This window comes from Oncorhynchus mykiss, chromosome 7 (assembly GCF_057628025.1).
Source record: "Oncorhynchus mykiss isolate SJ-2025 chromosome 7, ASM5762802v1, whole genome shotgun sequence".
Classification (NCBI taxonomy): Eukaryota; Metazoa; Chordata; class Actinopteri; order Salmoniformes; family Salmonidae; genus Oncorhynchus; species Oncorhynchus mykiss.
In genome coordinates this window covers 35700293-35716344 of record NC_143028.1, presented here as the reverse complement: position 1 = coordinate 35716344, position 16052 = coordinate 35700293, and the positions used below count along the sequence as shown (strand labels likewise).

The 16052-nt window shown below is 41.5% G+C and overlaps 1 protein-coding gene across 2 annotated transcripts in view; it reads left to right on the top strand.

The window, feature by feature from the left end:
- Positions 1-9294: 9294 nt before the first annotated feature.
- Positions 9295-16052, top strand: part of LOC110527764 (chemokine-like protein TAFA-2) — a 182642-nt gene continuing 175884 nt past the window's right edge. The window contains exon 1 of one of the 2 annotated variants that reach the window (XM_021609264.3): positions 9295-9836. The gene's annotated coding sequence lies outside the window, so the exon portion shown is untranslated. The remainder of the gene's footprint in view (positions 9837-16052) is intronic. The other variant, XM_021609265.3, reaches the window with a different exon arrangement.

Below are 16052 nucleotides of genomic sequence, written 5' to 3'. Positions count from 1 at the left end.
TCTAAGACTACTCCCAGCTTACCAACTGGCTGTGGTTGGCATTGAAGATGTAATCTCAGAGCTGATAAATGGCCCTCTACTTGTCTGTCAGGAGGACTGATCCACTGGGCACAAATGTGTAACCCCAGACCTGAGCTGTATCATTTGGAAACAGGGAGAATGACAGGTGCATTTTTTTTATTTTTTAATCTCCCCCTCGCTCTCTCTGTGTGGGTGTGTGCTCTGGGAGAGGCAGCCAAGACCATCAGGTAAAGCCAACTTGAGATAGATGGGGAGGGAGAGAAGCAGAGAAAGAGAGGGATAGTGAGTGAGGGAAGAGAGAAAGAGAGGGGAGAGAGGTGTGTGTGTGTGTGTGTGTGTGTGGGAGTTAAGACAGAGAATTAGATGATAGGAAGTCCCGTGTAAATTATCTGTGGTTCATATTGGATCGATTTACAGTACATCATTGAATCATATGTTGTCTGGTTAAACTGTAAATTAATCATCGCATTTGGTATTGAAATATGCTCATCCAAATCACTACAGTTATTTTAACAGATACAGATACAATACTGAGTAGGTTACCGGTAAGTATTCACAATCTTATAATTTTACTGCAGTCTGATTGGTGGAACTTGGTCTCTGAATTTAGCCTCATTCAATATGAAGCACTGACACAGTGGATTTTGATAAATGATACTAGAATGAATTCCACAAACCAGGACATATTGGTTTCATATCAGTACAGCACAAGCATTTCTGATTGTTTCAACTTTTCATCCTCTATTTAGCATTTCGTTACATTACCTTTGATAAAAAGTAAAATGGGTGAACAACTCTTGACATTTGATAGCATTGACTGTATGGTGGTGTTGCCCCTTATATTAGGTTCTATATGACAAAATGCAGCAATATCTTCCATAGTCTTCTATTTTCCATAATCTTGCAGTTGAGAGAATTGCCACTGAGAGCAAAAGTAGTTAAAGTGCAAACTACTGTACATTACAATGCTCCTTGATGCAAACCCATTAGTCAAGGCTGCAGCATCTTGATGGAATAGCTACTTGGAAAGACCTGGCATGAAGCCTGATGCCTCTCTCTGCCTTTCTTCTGAGTGTCCTCTATCTGTGGTAAAAATGACACGAGAAAAACGGGTGTCAGTGAGTCTGCCGATCTGTTGAGTCAAGGGGCACTCCCTTACGGATAAACCACATGAATTTCACACGTGAACACGTGATCTCATATCATTTGTGAAGTTAATGTGATAACATGTGAAGCCACATGATAACATAAAGTGTCAATGGACTGTATGCCGATTGCTTGAGACTTAACCTCACTTGGGATTTGAACTCACAACCTCCTGGTTGCTAGCCAGCTGCAGATCCTCCTGCACCACCGGGTCGATGTTTAATGGAGATTCTCTATATATTTATTCCCATTCATAGATTTCTGAACTTCTTGAGTTGCAGTAAATATAAAGTAAATGTATCTATAAAATTACCAGTATGCTGCTGTATAAATGGGTTTGCTGACAACGTCGCAAAAAGGATGCGTACGCATCGATGTTGCCAAAAGCAGTGCGTTGTTATGATTCTGAATAGTCAGATAGCTAGCAACAATGACAAGAAGCTGCCATATGGAGAATGGTAGGTGGCTTGTTTCAGCCAGTTTTTTTTTTGTTCTTGATGTCTTGTCTTGTTTTTGTTTTGACTTATTTCATGCAAATGCTAATATAGCAAAAATGTGTTAGCTAGCTAATCAACAACAATCTATTTCAAAAACAACATTTGGAGATCTAAGCCCCTTCTGTTTTACACGTGATGGTTTTGTTGCTGAACAAGCAACCTGTCTATGCTGATTTAAATTACTGTAAAATCTTCAATGATTTTGTACTGTGACCACAATTCTGACTTAGCCTTAAATGGGATTTGAACTCAACCTCTAAGTCTGGAGCAACCTGAAATGTACTGCTCCTGTCACGCCATGACCTTAGAGAGTCGTTTTATTTCTCTATTTGGTTAGGTCAGGGTGGGCATTCTATGTTTTGTTTTCTATGTTTCTTTGTTTCTGTGTTCTGACCGGGTATGGTTCTCAATCAGGGAAAGCTGTCTATCGTTGTCTCTGATTGGGAATCATACTTAGGTAGCCCTTTTTCCCTCCTTTGAGTGTGGGTAGTTATCTTTGTTAGTGGCACTATAGCCCTATAAGCTTCACGGTTGTTTCTTCGTTTGTTGTTTTGTTGGTGACATTTTAAATGAAAATGTACGCTCACCACGCTGCACTTTGGTCCACTTATTCCTTCCAGGAAGACGGCAGTGACAGCTCCAGTGCAGCTAAACCACTAGGTTGCTTGTTCAGCAACAAAAAGGTATGGACAGACTTATTGGCAAGAATGCATTTCTGACTTTGCGAAAAGCTGCCCAGAATCAAGTTAATAATTGTCCAATTATCACCAACAACGTAACAGTGCACACTTGCAACCTCTTGGTTGGGAGAGCATTCAATGTTTCTGTCGTGCCATGAGGTTTGTACTTATTACTTGGAACATATATAAATACATATTTAAAAAATAAGGATATGGTTAGGGTCCACTAGAGTGTTGTTCCCTGGCTTACAAAAAGGTCAAAGGTACACTTCACAGGTATGTTGAACAAAAATATGAACGCAACATGCAACAATATAAAATATTTTACTGTGTTACAGTTCATATAAGGAAATCCGTACATTTATATAAATTCCTTAGGCCCTAATCTATGGATTTCACAGATACCTTCAAAAAAGGTAGGGTTGTGGATCAGAAAACCAGTCAGTATCTGGTGTGACCACCATTTGCCTTATGCAGAGCAACACATCGCCTTCGCATAGGCTGCTGATTGTGGCTTGTGGAATGTTGTCCCACTCTTCTTCAATGTGTGTGCGAAGTTGCTGGATATTGTCGGGAACTGGAACACACTGCCGTACACGTCGATCCAGAGCATCCCAAACATGCTCCGTGGTTGACATGTCTGCTGAGAATGCAGACCATGGAAGAACTGGGGCCGTAAATTATCATGCTGAAACATGAGGTGATGATGGTGGGATGAATGGCACGACAATGGGCCTCAGGATCTCATCGAGTATTTTTGTGCTTTAAAATTGCCATCGATAAAATGCAATTGCGTTTGTTGTCCATGCATACCCATACCATACCGCCACCATGGGGCACTCTGTTTACAACGTTGACATCAGCAAATCGCTCGCCCACACAATGCCATACACGTGGCCTGCGGTTGTGAGGCCAGTTGGACGTACTGCCAAATTCTCTATAACCACGTTGGAGGCGGCTTATGGTAGAGAAATTAGCATTCAATTCTCTGGCAACAGCTCTGGTGGACATTCCTGCAGTCAGCATGACAATTGCACGATCCCTCAAAATTGGAGACATCTGGGGCATTGTGTTGTGTGACAAAACTACACATTTTAGAGTGGCCTTTTATTGTCCCTAGCACAAGGTGCAATTGTGTCATGATCAGGCCGTTTAATCAGCTTCTTGACATGCCACACCTGTCAGGTGGATGGAAAATCTTGGCAAAGGAGAAATGCTCACTAACAGGGATGTTAACACATTTGTGCTCAAAATTTGAGAGGAATAAGCTTTTTCAGCTCATAGAACATTTCTGGGATCTTTCATTTCAGCTCATGAAACATGGTACCAGTACTTTGCATTTATATTATTTTTCAGTGTACATATATGAACTCACAGTTCGGTACCTTGTAGGTATAATGGGCCATTTTTCTAACTAATATTTTGAATATAAGGTACAATCATCTCTGCACTTTGATAGGTGGAGGTAATGTACTGGTGGGGTTCATTAGCATATATATATTTTTTTTAATTAACTTTACCCCTTTTTCGTGGTATCCAATTGTTTTAGTAGCTACTATCTTGTCTCATCGCTACAACTCCCTTACAGGCTCGGGAGAGACGAAGGTTGAAAGTCATGCGTCCTTCGATACACAACCCTACCAAGCCGCACTGCTTCTTAACACAGCGTGCATCCAACCCGGAAGCCAGCCACACCAATGTGTCGGAGGAAACACCGTTCACCTGGCAACCTTGGTTAGCGCACACTGCGCCCGGCCCTCCACAGGAGTCACTGGTGCGCGATGAGACAAGGACATCCCTATCGGCCAAGCCCTCCCTAACCCGGATGACGCTAGGCCAATTGTGCGTCGCCCCACGGACCTCCCGGTCGCGGCCGGTTACGACAGAGCCTGGGCGCGAACCCAGAGTGTCTGATGGTACAGGATTATGTCGAGGCACAGATCTGGGGAAGGGTACCAAAAACATTCTAGAGCAGTAAAGGTCCCCAAGAACACAGTAACCTCCATCATTCATAAATGGAAGAAGTTCGGAAACACCAAGAAAGACTCTTCCTAGAGCTGGCCGCCTGGCTAAACTGAGCAATAGGGGGAGAAGGATCTTGGTTAGTGAGGTGACCAAGAACCCAATAGTCACTCTGACAGAGTTCTAGTTCCTCTGTGGAGATGGGAAAACCTTCCAGAAGGACAATCATCTCTGCAGCACTCCACCAATCAAGCCTTTGTGGTAGAGTGACCAGACGGAAGCCACTCCTCATTAAAAGGCACACGACAGCCCTCTCTGAGTTTGCCAAAAGCCACCTAAAGACTCTCAGACCATGAGAAACAAGATTCTCTGGTCTGATGAAGCCAAGATTTAACTCTTTGGCCTGAATGCCAAGCGTCACATTTGGAAAAAACCTGGCACCCTCCCTATGGTGAAGCATTTGATGGCAGCATCATGCTGTGAGGATGTTTTTCAGTGGCAGGGACAGGGAGACTAGTCAGGATCGAGGAAAAGATGAACAGAGAGAACCTTGATAAAAACCTGCTCCAGAGCGCTCAGGACCTCAGACTGGGGCGAAGGTTCACCTTCCAACAGGACAACGACCCTAAGCAGCCAAGACAACGCAGGAGTGGCTTCGGGACAAGTCTCTGAATGTCCTTGAGTGGCCCAGTCTTGAACCCGATCAAACATCTTTGGAGAGACCTGAAAATAGGTGGGCAGCAACGCTCCCATCCAATCTGACAGAGCTTGAGAGGATCTGCAGAGAAGAATGGGAGAAACTCCCCAAATACTGGTGTGCCAAGCTTGTAGCGCCATACCCAAGAAGACCCGAGACTGTAATCGCTGCCAAAGGTGCGTCAACAAGGTACTGAGTAAAAGGTCTGAATTCTTGTGTACATGTGATATTTCCATTTTTTTTATGTTGATGGGTAAAAAACAATTTTGATACATTTTAGAAGAAGCCTGTAACCTAACAAAATGTGGAAAAAGTCAAGTGGTCTGAATGCTTTCCCCAAGGGTACTGTATAGAGCAGCAGCAACAGCCTATCAGAAGATTGCAGGCGTGGCTTATTGGTGGTGTGGCTTTCTGCTAGCTCCATTTGGTCTCACATGACAGGGAATGTCATCCCAGTTAATGTGCTCTGTTGTATTTTGTTCATAAACATTACGTTTTTATACTGTCAGTTCTGCAGCCTTGTTAAATATATACCAATGTGTATGGACACCCCTTCAAATGAGTGGATTCAGCCATTTCAGCCACACCCGGCAACCCAGGGAACCCCCATTATGTTATTTTGACCTCCCATCATTATAATTGGATGAAGTGTAAACTCTGACACAGCCTATTAGCTATAAAGGTAACTCCAAACTAGGGCTGTGTCGATTTATGGCATTTTGGGTAAGTATTAATTGTCATGCAAATGGACACAGTTATTGACATAATTGTCATTTTTGTAGAATATTTGTTTTGCTTGTAATGCATCATAGTGCATCAATTAGCCAATCACCGTTTCTCATTGAAATTTCCGACTTGCTAACAACCAATTAGCAAGTCGGATATTTTCAAGTTTCCTAGTTCCAACTAGCACGTGAACGCGGCATCATCCCTGAACTCCGACATCACCTACTAAGGAAATTACCTCTAACAGCATTTTTGACACTAACAACAAAACATTATTAATTTTAAAAAAAACTATCTATTAATGGTTTTTGAACTCCAATTGGTGTTTCTCAACGAATTTCAAACACTTCATATGTGATATTTCACATGTGACACGTGTTTTTGGAACACTTCATATGTGATATTTCACATGTGACACGTGTTTTTGGAACACTTCATATGTGATATTTCACATGTGACACGTGTTTTTGGAACACTTCATATGTGATATTTCACATGTGACATGTGTTTTTGGAACACTTCACATGTGACATTACAAATGTGAAATCATGTTATCACATTAACATCACATAAGATCAAACCGTCCCAAACCTTGGTAAGCAATGAAATGGTATGGGGGTTTTAAAGTAAGTGGTACGCTGTTCATATAACCCCACCTGGGATCTTTCTCCTGCGACACAGTCTGTAGTATTCTCCCACACATTCAATACCTATAATAGATATCTGCACGTAGCAAAAGAGTGCCACCTGTACTGCTATTTTAGTTATCAGTTATTCTGACTATTTTCTCATCATTGATTTAATGGACTGCATACTTTTTCTGTATAGTTGTCTAATGTTGGTGGGGCATATTATTCTGTTTTTATGTTACTCCTGAATCACTATTATAATATATAAATATATTTTCTTGAGTGTATTTTTAACTAAGCTGAGATGTACTTTGAAGTCCAAAGTGTAGGAATACAGGTGAAATCAGTTACTAACCCAGACATGGTAGCGTAGCAGGAAAATTGGAATGCCATGAACCAAGAGCTTGTGAGTTCTAATCCCGGATAAGGACATGTTAAACAATAATTACTGTATAAATTAACATACAGACTGTGGTCAGATATGACAGTGTTTTCAACGTACATACAGTATGTTAAAAGCACTGTCTGTGTATCAAAACTACTCATTTTTGTTTGCTGGTGAATGACCTGTAAAATCTGTTGTGAAAATTTGTGAAAGGTTATGTGATCACGTGAAAATTGACATGTGAAATATCATCACATGTGAAGTGTCCCAAAAACACATGGTTTCACATGTGCAAAATGTGGAAATGATACATGTCACATTTTCCACATGTGAAATCATGGGGTTTTCCGTAAGGGTTAACTGCCGCTGAATAATTGATGGACAGCTACATCCCAGAAGCCATTATGCCTCCTATTTGTCCTCCTGCACTTTTCTACTGGACGTCACACCGTCTTCATCACATCCACGGTGAAGACAGGGAGGGGTTCAGGCAGAGGACTGCCTGGGGAGGAGTCGAGGAGGTTACTCCACTCACAGGGCCTGTTATTTTAAGCAGAGACACCACAATCATTGCTCCTGTTTGGCCCGGGAGTTTTTCAGTGTTCTTTTCCCCCCTTCTCAAGGCGAGAGACAGCGGGGGCTGACAGTGTATGAGGGGTCACACAGAAGACTCATTAGTCCCACTTTGCAGATCTACGCACTACTATCACTATTATTCAGAGCTAATGTCCTTCACTGAGATGTCAAATGCACATATTATAGCATCCCCATGGAATTTGCTTTAGCTACAAAAGTTGCCCGTTATTTGACCCTGGCAGATATTAGGAACAGTAGTGAATGGCCATGAGGCTCCATGGCTATCCCTCTATGTGTTCAGCTTATAAAGACCTATGCTGGGGCCTCTGTGAAGTATGCCCATAATAAAGATGTGTGGGTATGCCTTCGGGGGCTGGGATTGCATTGATCATTCCTCCCCATGCAGCCTTTGGAGCCTTACCTCATGGTTGAAGCCATCGAATCGCATGACTTCATGAGTGCAGTGTGTCCACAGAAATGTGTGCGTGGTATGAGCTTCTGCTCCACTTACTGTGTAAATACACATTAGCACTGGAGATTAATGAGGTAATCTCTTTTAATTTATGTTTATTTTTGTGTGTGTGTGCACATCCGTGTGAGTGTGAGTTTGTTTGTGGTGGGGATCCAAAGCTCCCTGTTAAAACTACACCTTCTGGTAGGATTTGTGTTTTGATGGACACGTGTTTATCAAGTCGAGAAATCATGACCAAGCTGATGAGTAGTTGTCACACTGAAGCCTTTGTAGGACTAGGATTAGATGAAGGGTCCTTTGTATGACGGCATAATGGAAAAAGCATTACGCATTCTGTGAGGAGTGATGCTACGTATGTGGCCATGCCGTCAGTAAGTTCCGTCAGTAAGTTCCTTCAATAACGACACAGAGTATATGTAATACCATTAGTCAATGATAATGGCCAGACGTCACCCCCGCCCCCACCACCAATCACGAATCATCAGTCATGCAGTGATTTTCATGACCTGCCCACTGGCTCTGTGTGTGTGTGTGTGTGCGCACAATCTCTGAGAGGTAGATGACTTGAGTTTATGATGATAACACTCTGAGGGTGTCCAAAAGCAATCAAAGTCAAATCCAAATGTTTGCCTCCTCTCTCCGCAGGCTATTTCAAAGCAGGATATTGATTATTCCGCCCATTCCTGTCTTTTGAGGCAGACAACAGACAGCGCTTGAGAAATAGAGAGATAATGCAATTACTAAAGAGAAAGCTTTTTAGACTGAGCGGTAATGCTTTGGGAGGAGAGAGAGAGAGGGTGAGTCTCTGAGCGAAACGGGGAGCGTACTCCCAACCTTAGAGAGTGTGTTAGGGACCTAATGCATATCAGAATACATCAGCTTCTCTCTGAAGATGTTTTCAAGCAGACAAACAAACTCAGGGCTTCTCTGAAATCCTAACAAATAGTTTTTCCTTTTATTGCTTTGTGTTACAGCCTGCCCGAGGCACCTCTTTTAACCTCTAATCTCATCAGTTTCCTCCAAACTGATAATGCCCAAGTCTGAGAATGCTCTTTTCTACTTTCCTTTGGGCTTCCTAAAGGCTATTATTGAAATGTGTTATACATGCAGTGTATATTAGCATACTTGCTTGGATGAGTTCAAACATTTGAAAGGGAAAAGCTGATGAATAAAAGTGTGTTTTCTCATCGAATCAGAGTTAAAGTGCATCAGGGATAACATCATCCCAAATTGACAGTAGACCTAGATCTGAGGGTTTTCAGAGTTATATTTAGCCTACATGGTAGTACATGTCTTATAATATGCCATTCATTTCATTTTAATATGTGACAGAAGCAATTTCGTTGGCACCATATCATAGATACATAACATCTTCAATAAACCATCACATTTCAGGGGATAACTCTCATAGCCTATTATTAGCCCCTTTGTCATACATCTATTGCACGACGCCGAGGCGGCAAGTGAAAATGCCACTGAGTGGCGCCAAATCATTGAAGTAACGTTGTTTTTAAATAATACACTTGTCTCAGGTGCGTATCCTGCTCTGCCTCCCGTTGCTAACGCTCCGACCCCTCATCTCAAATGCCTCGTCTGGAACGGCGAAGAAACACACCCACAACAAGTTAACAAAACAATACTGGGTGAATTGCAACAATACTAATATGTTCTGGAGAAACAATGATTGACTATACGTTTTTGCTTCCAAGCTGTCGCCCTTTTGCGGTTGGGAAGTTCTGAAAAAGCGCAAAAGGACCTGGAACTTTAGAAGATCTCCAGTTGCTTTCCAGTCTACTGATCAAGCCGGGGGTCCGGTCGAGCTTTAAAGTCTATGCAATACATTTTAGACTTCTCTCGACTCGGGGATTTGTGCGCTCGGAAAGCTTGATTTCTACATAATTGTCCTAGGTTATGTTTTTGTCGTGGTGGGCACCTTCATGCGATAAGGATATGGTATTTCTTTAACATTATCCTGGTTTTGTTTTTGACAATGGAAAGCAAATGAAAGGGGAATTTCACGGGATTAATTGACAGCACAACGACAGGTAGGCTATGCGTCTTTATAAATATATATTCTATTTAATTTATCTAGGCTACATAATTTTGCTAATGTGAAAATAATCTAGGCTACTTGGTGTTTTATATATCCTAATAATGAACACAAGTGCTTATTGTGATCTTTATTTTCAAAAGCATAAAACGTATGTGCACGGTATGGATAACGCATTCTGTGGACAGAATATATGAATTTACAGACATTTCTACATACTTACAAAATTAGACTTTGCTACGTACTGAATCTTAAAGCCAATCTCACCGATGTTCACATATCCTTGTTTTGGGCTACTATTAGGTTTGTTTGTGAAAACTACAGTATAATTTGAAGTGCTTTATTTGTAAAAGGGATGCATGTAATATACTGTCACAGATGGGGATCCAAACCAATACAGTCGCTATAAATAATGGTTGATGACAATACGGGTTCACGTTGGGTTAAATTCATGTAATCCAGCAAGGTGTTGGTATTGGTTTCTTCTCTTTAGCCTGTGCGTAAAACATAGTGTTCCTTATGGATAGCCGCATATTAGCCTACAGAATGTGCATGAAATGTGAGGATCGAAAGTTGGCACATGGTTATTAACACTTCTATTTCTCCCCGTGTTCACTGATACTGTACATGAGTTGTGATGGGTTTCATTTCAATAATGAAATGAAAAGAAATATGAAGTCATTTTTCCCCCAGTGTATGGCACAGGTCCTGGTGCTGCTCCAGTACAACTAATTGAAGGTCTGTGAGGGGATAACTTCACTCATAAGGTGAATCTCATAACTGAGGCTGTTTTATTAAAGAAATTCGAATAATTACAGCATGCAATGGCAGATGTATTTTTCTCTTTCTTTCTGTCTCGCTCTCGCTCTGCCTCTGTGTGTGCAACACAATTTTTGGGGTGCAGTTCAGGGAATATTTGACGCTAAAACTGCTATGAAAAAGCTTAACACCGAGACATATGACTCATATGACTAATGCCTTTGTTTTTAAACATTCAACTCAAAATCAAGCTTTTGATACATTTAAAATCAAATCTATTGTTTCTCAAAAGTTATTTGTTCTAGAACAAATGGTATTAGTACCAGAAGGCCAAGCCTTAGTGGACCCAAAACAATTTGTGTGTTGACAACTAGGAAAAGCTTAGCTCCTTATGCTAAGACACACTGCACATTGGAGGCGGCATTAGATCTGACTATTCACAGTATGTGCTTTAAATGTGATTTTTCTCCTTTCTCTTCATGCTCTAACAAAGCAGCTGTCTGATTAAGGAGACAGAGGATTGTGGATTTGTGTTTTGGTAACACAAGCACTGTCCTCAGAGCTAATCAGCCTTGCTTTTCCTTGTCTGCCCCTGTAGATATTCATGATTATGCCACCACACACAGAACAGTGGTGCTCTCTCTCTCTCTCTCTCTCTCTCTGTCTCTCTGTCTCTGTCTATCTCCTCCTTCCTAGTTCTCTATTCATCCATATGTCCTTCATCTGTCCATATGTCCTTCATCCCCCTGACATGCGTTGTGCGGTCAACTGTCTATCTGCAATTAGTGCTATCACCTAATTTCATCCTGTGGAACACAGATGGCAATAACCTTACGGCTCCTGTTGCGCAGCGACGATACAACTCTGCTGTGATTAATTGAAGTCCCTCCAGAGAGTCAGAGGAGGTGTAGATCTTCCCTTTCACACCCGCTGACAGGGAACCCTTTACAGTGTTTTATAGATTGCCGTATGTAGCCCCCGGAGTTGCTTGTGGTCCCGCTGTTGTTCTGAGTTTTTTTTATTGGACTGTGTTATTGTATTGCTGACAGACGGAGCAAAGGCCACCCTGGGACAGTTCAACTGCACTGGATGTAAACAATGCTGGACAATTCATGAGAATAAATTGGGTTTGTGGGTTTGGATGCTGGGTGTCTATGATAGGGTTTGATCCAATTAGGCTCTCCCCTTTGGCCAATGATCCTGTAAAAGTGAAACTTGGTCAAATTGGGACACCTACGTTGGCCCCATTTGTTCCAAATCTGTACTAGCTAGATGTGTGATGAAAGTGGTTAAAAGTGGAGATGATTGCACTGTAACTCGGTGCAGTGTTATATTTGCAACAAGGTCTCACAGTCTCATGTCAGAATTAGACGTTCGTCCATGTTTCTCAAACATCACATTTAGAAATTGTTAAAAATGTCAAATTTAGAAGTGTTTAAGGTTAAATTCAGGCATTAACTCTGAATGGTTAAGGTAAGAGTTAAGGTTTGGGATAGGCTGGATTTGAACATGCAACCTTTGGCACCAGAGGCAGATGCTTACATACTTGAAGGTATCAGCTCTCACTGTTGCCTCTAGTGGCCGGTTTCCATGTCATCTTCCGACTTCCTCAGACATGGATGGACTTCGAGTGGTCATAAGCAGTGTGGCCAAGACCATTCTCCAATGTGAAGCTACAGTACTATCAAATAGAGGATGGCTCTTGCAGACCCATTTCAACCTTTCTCAGTGGTAAATATGATTTATTAAGCTTTATTTAAACAGGGGAAACAAGCTGAGACAGAGTCTCTTGTTCAGTTGTGTCCTGTGGTCGAACAATAAAAACAACACAGCAATGAATAAGAATTTAAAACAAAACAAAATTAAAACAAATAAAAAGTACAAGATCGAGATTAAAATGATTAAAATAAATAAACTTCTATATCAAAAACACATTTACAAAAAAAGCTATCACAGTTTTTAATATAATGTTATTGTAATATGCATTTAAACTGTCTTACAGGTACCAACATATCTAACTGGAGTTCTCTCTGCAGTTCATTCCATGAGTGTGGAGCATGATATTCAAATGTGGTTTTGCCTAACTCCGGGGTATCTCTAGCACTAGCATGTCATGTGACCGAGTCAGACCACCTGGTTTGACCACCTTGATTTTTTTGTTAAGATAATTAGGAAGTTTCTGTGAGACAGATATCAACCAGTGTCTGGCCCCTTCTAAAAGTCAGGAAGTCCCAGCCAACTGAAGTGTACAAAAGGCAATGATGTGTGCAAAAGTTTGCACCAGTAACAAAGCGCAACGCTGCATCCAATTTCTTCAGTACTGATGCTGATCCATGCATATATAAAACATTGCCATAATCAAGCACTGACATAAGTGGCCTGCACAATTTACTTTCTGTGCTATGATGACAGACAATATTTATTTCTATAAAAAAATCGAATTCTCAATTCCAGCTTCTTTACCAGCTCAGTTACATGAGTTCTAAAAGAGAGACTGTCATCTAACCAAATTCCAAGGTATTTATAGGTAGGAACACGTTCCAAAAAAGAGCCATCATGGGTAGCAATGTTCAGATTTTCCAATTGTATACTTTTGGATAATGAAAATACCATATACCATATACAAGATCTACAAGTGCATCTTGAAGCAATTGAAAGTCAAACTGCAGGAATGTAAATGCTTGAGCGAGTGATAGGGCTGTGGCATATAGTACTGTGTCATCAGCATAGAAATTAAAGTTGAATTGTTTTTCCACTGAGTTACAGATATCATTTTTTATATAGTGAGTAATAAAGGACCTAAAATCGAACCTTGTGGGACTCCTTTGTGAACAGTGACAAAATCTAATTTTACCCCATCTGCAATAATAGCTTGAAATCTATCACGAAGATAATTCTGAAACCACAAACATGTATCTGAGGCCAACCCCAGTGAGGTCAGTCTTTTCAGCAGAAGAGAATGATCAACTGCATCGAAAGCCTTTGACAGGTCAACAAACAAAGCAACACCGTTCAACTTCTTATCCAAAACTCTTACAATATAATTTACAACCAGTGTGGTAGCTGTGAGAGTACTGGGCCCCGGTCTAAAAGCGGACTGAAATTTGTTCAGTATCCAGTTGTCAGACAAGAAACAGCACAGCTGTACATTTATAGTCTGTACACGCTCTCTCTCTCTCTCTCTCTCTTGGTCTGATATTGTCCTGGTGCTAAAAGAGACATTGTGAGAGATACCCTGGCTGCTGTATGTTTTCATTTTTTTTTGGTTAAAGAAGCCATCACATTGGCAACAAATAGAGGAGTCTGAGCGTGGCAGGCAGACAGAGCTGGAGCTGTGAACACTTGATATGCATGAGACCGCAGGTGATTTATAGAAGAAGAGACTATCAGGGATAAGAGGCTTGTGTCTAGTTTTAAGGAGAAACCCCTAGGCAGCATTTGTGTTCTCTTCCAGCTCTTCGCTGTCAGATTAATATGGAAAGACACTGCTCTGTTTGCATGCAGGAGACAAGCAAAATATGTATTTAGCATTTTCTGAATGTTGCACATTTATGTAGGCCATGTGAAGTCCAGCCAGAACTTGTACAATTAGCTTACTCAGTCACACTCAGGCAACCAGAACCAAAGATAATCTTAAAAAAGAAAACATTGCACTGTTGGAGTTGTCAAAAAGCCTTGATAAACCAACTTACCATTTGAAAGATTTACACGTACATGAACGGTAGGGTGATGGAATTTCTGATCCAAAAAGTTGGATTTCGTAACCTAATACTCCAATAACAAGCACCGAGCTCTAGTGCCGTTTTCTTGCAGCGACTTGAGGATTTTACACATTGTGGTGGTCATCTGCAAAGTTGTTTCTGCGGGTCACAAAAAGCCCAATTTTCACAAACATAATTAAATGTAAAAGGCTTTGAAATTAAAAATGTATGCTTAGTACTCCGTTGACATTTCACAGAGATATGCTTGTTTTTGTGAGAAATCCTTGAAAAAATAACCAGAATTTTGCATTAATATGAAATCTTAAAATATGAACATTCTGGCGCCCATTTGATTTAGTGACGCTAATTCTGTCTTTCATAGAAAGGTAAAAACTCCAATAACCTTTGAACCGATTATGGAAGAGACATGAGGTTTGGACTATTGGTTTTCTTGGAGTATCTACACAAATAACATTATTTCACCCATTTGTCAAAAGATGTGTTTTTGATTGGACACCCTATGTATTTCCCCTCAATTGACCCCACAAACGTCATCTGCTGAATGTCACTTTCATGAGCAAAATCAGTACAGTACTACAATGTCCTACTACACAGAAGCGATCAATGATCAGAGATCAAAGATCAGAAGTGCACCCTCTATACATTTCTATGGACAGCAGGTGTCATGACATGTCTCCAAGCAGCCTTTCTCTGCAGCTGGAGAATTAACGAGGAAACGAGTCGAGATCAGATCATGGAGACGCGCCTGGTCGAGATATGATTCTGAAAGTAACGCACGCGTTGCTTGACAAAGTAACTGTAATAATATTACCCAATTTCAAAATGTAACATGTTATTTTACACCATTACTCCTAAAAGTAATCTGATTAGGTAACACGCTACTTTTGTAACGCATTACCCTCAACACTGGTCTTCACAAGGCAGCCAGCTATCCACAGTATTGCACCATATTTGAGCAGTTCAAAGCACTTCAGTGCAAGGCCTTGCCAGCTGTGTTCTTCATGGGCTAATAAGTTTAGGTGTGTCATATATCACGTTCTACAGCATGTCCTGCCTCCCCGTGGAACCACTGAGGTGGATCCGACAGCATTTCATGAGAATATCTAAGCTCCATCATGGCTAGCGAGAGAGCAGCAGTAGCAGAAGCATCATCGTGACACTGTACGCTCTGCTTTGTTGTGTGAGGAGGTGGGGGGAGCATATCCCATGGTTTATAGATGCCATTTAAAGGAGCATGCCCAAGCTTGGCTGGCTGCAATGAACTGTAACCGCAACAAAACACCAAGACAATAAACAAACAAATTGGTTGCCTGGGAGCCAGCAGTGTCCCAGTCACTATGGGCTAATGCTCATGCTGCGTACGGTAAAGAGCGGTGAAGGAAGACAGGTTGCTGCTGGCTGCTCCTCAGAGATTCGACTGTGAAACACAACTCTGTCTTATATTTATTCATGCTTATTTGGTGTCACTTTACTAATGTGTGTGTGTGTGTGTGTGTGTGTAAGATTGTGAGGGTGTGTTGCGTTTGCAATGGAGGGACTCCAGGTTTCTTTGTTACAGGTTTGTAAAATGGAGCGGATCTCAGTTGCATCTGTTGTCCAGCCAGTGTACCTGATGTGGCTGCAGATTGGAGTCCTGCGGGGGCATATCACGTAAAGTTCATATGGCATTGTTGTGAAACGCCGGGTAAACAGCTTGCACAGTGCCCGGGGGGCGGGGGGGCAGGGGGCAG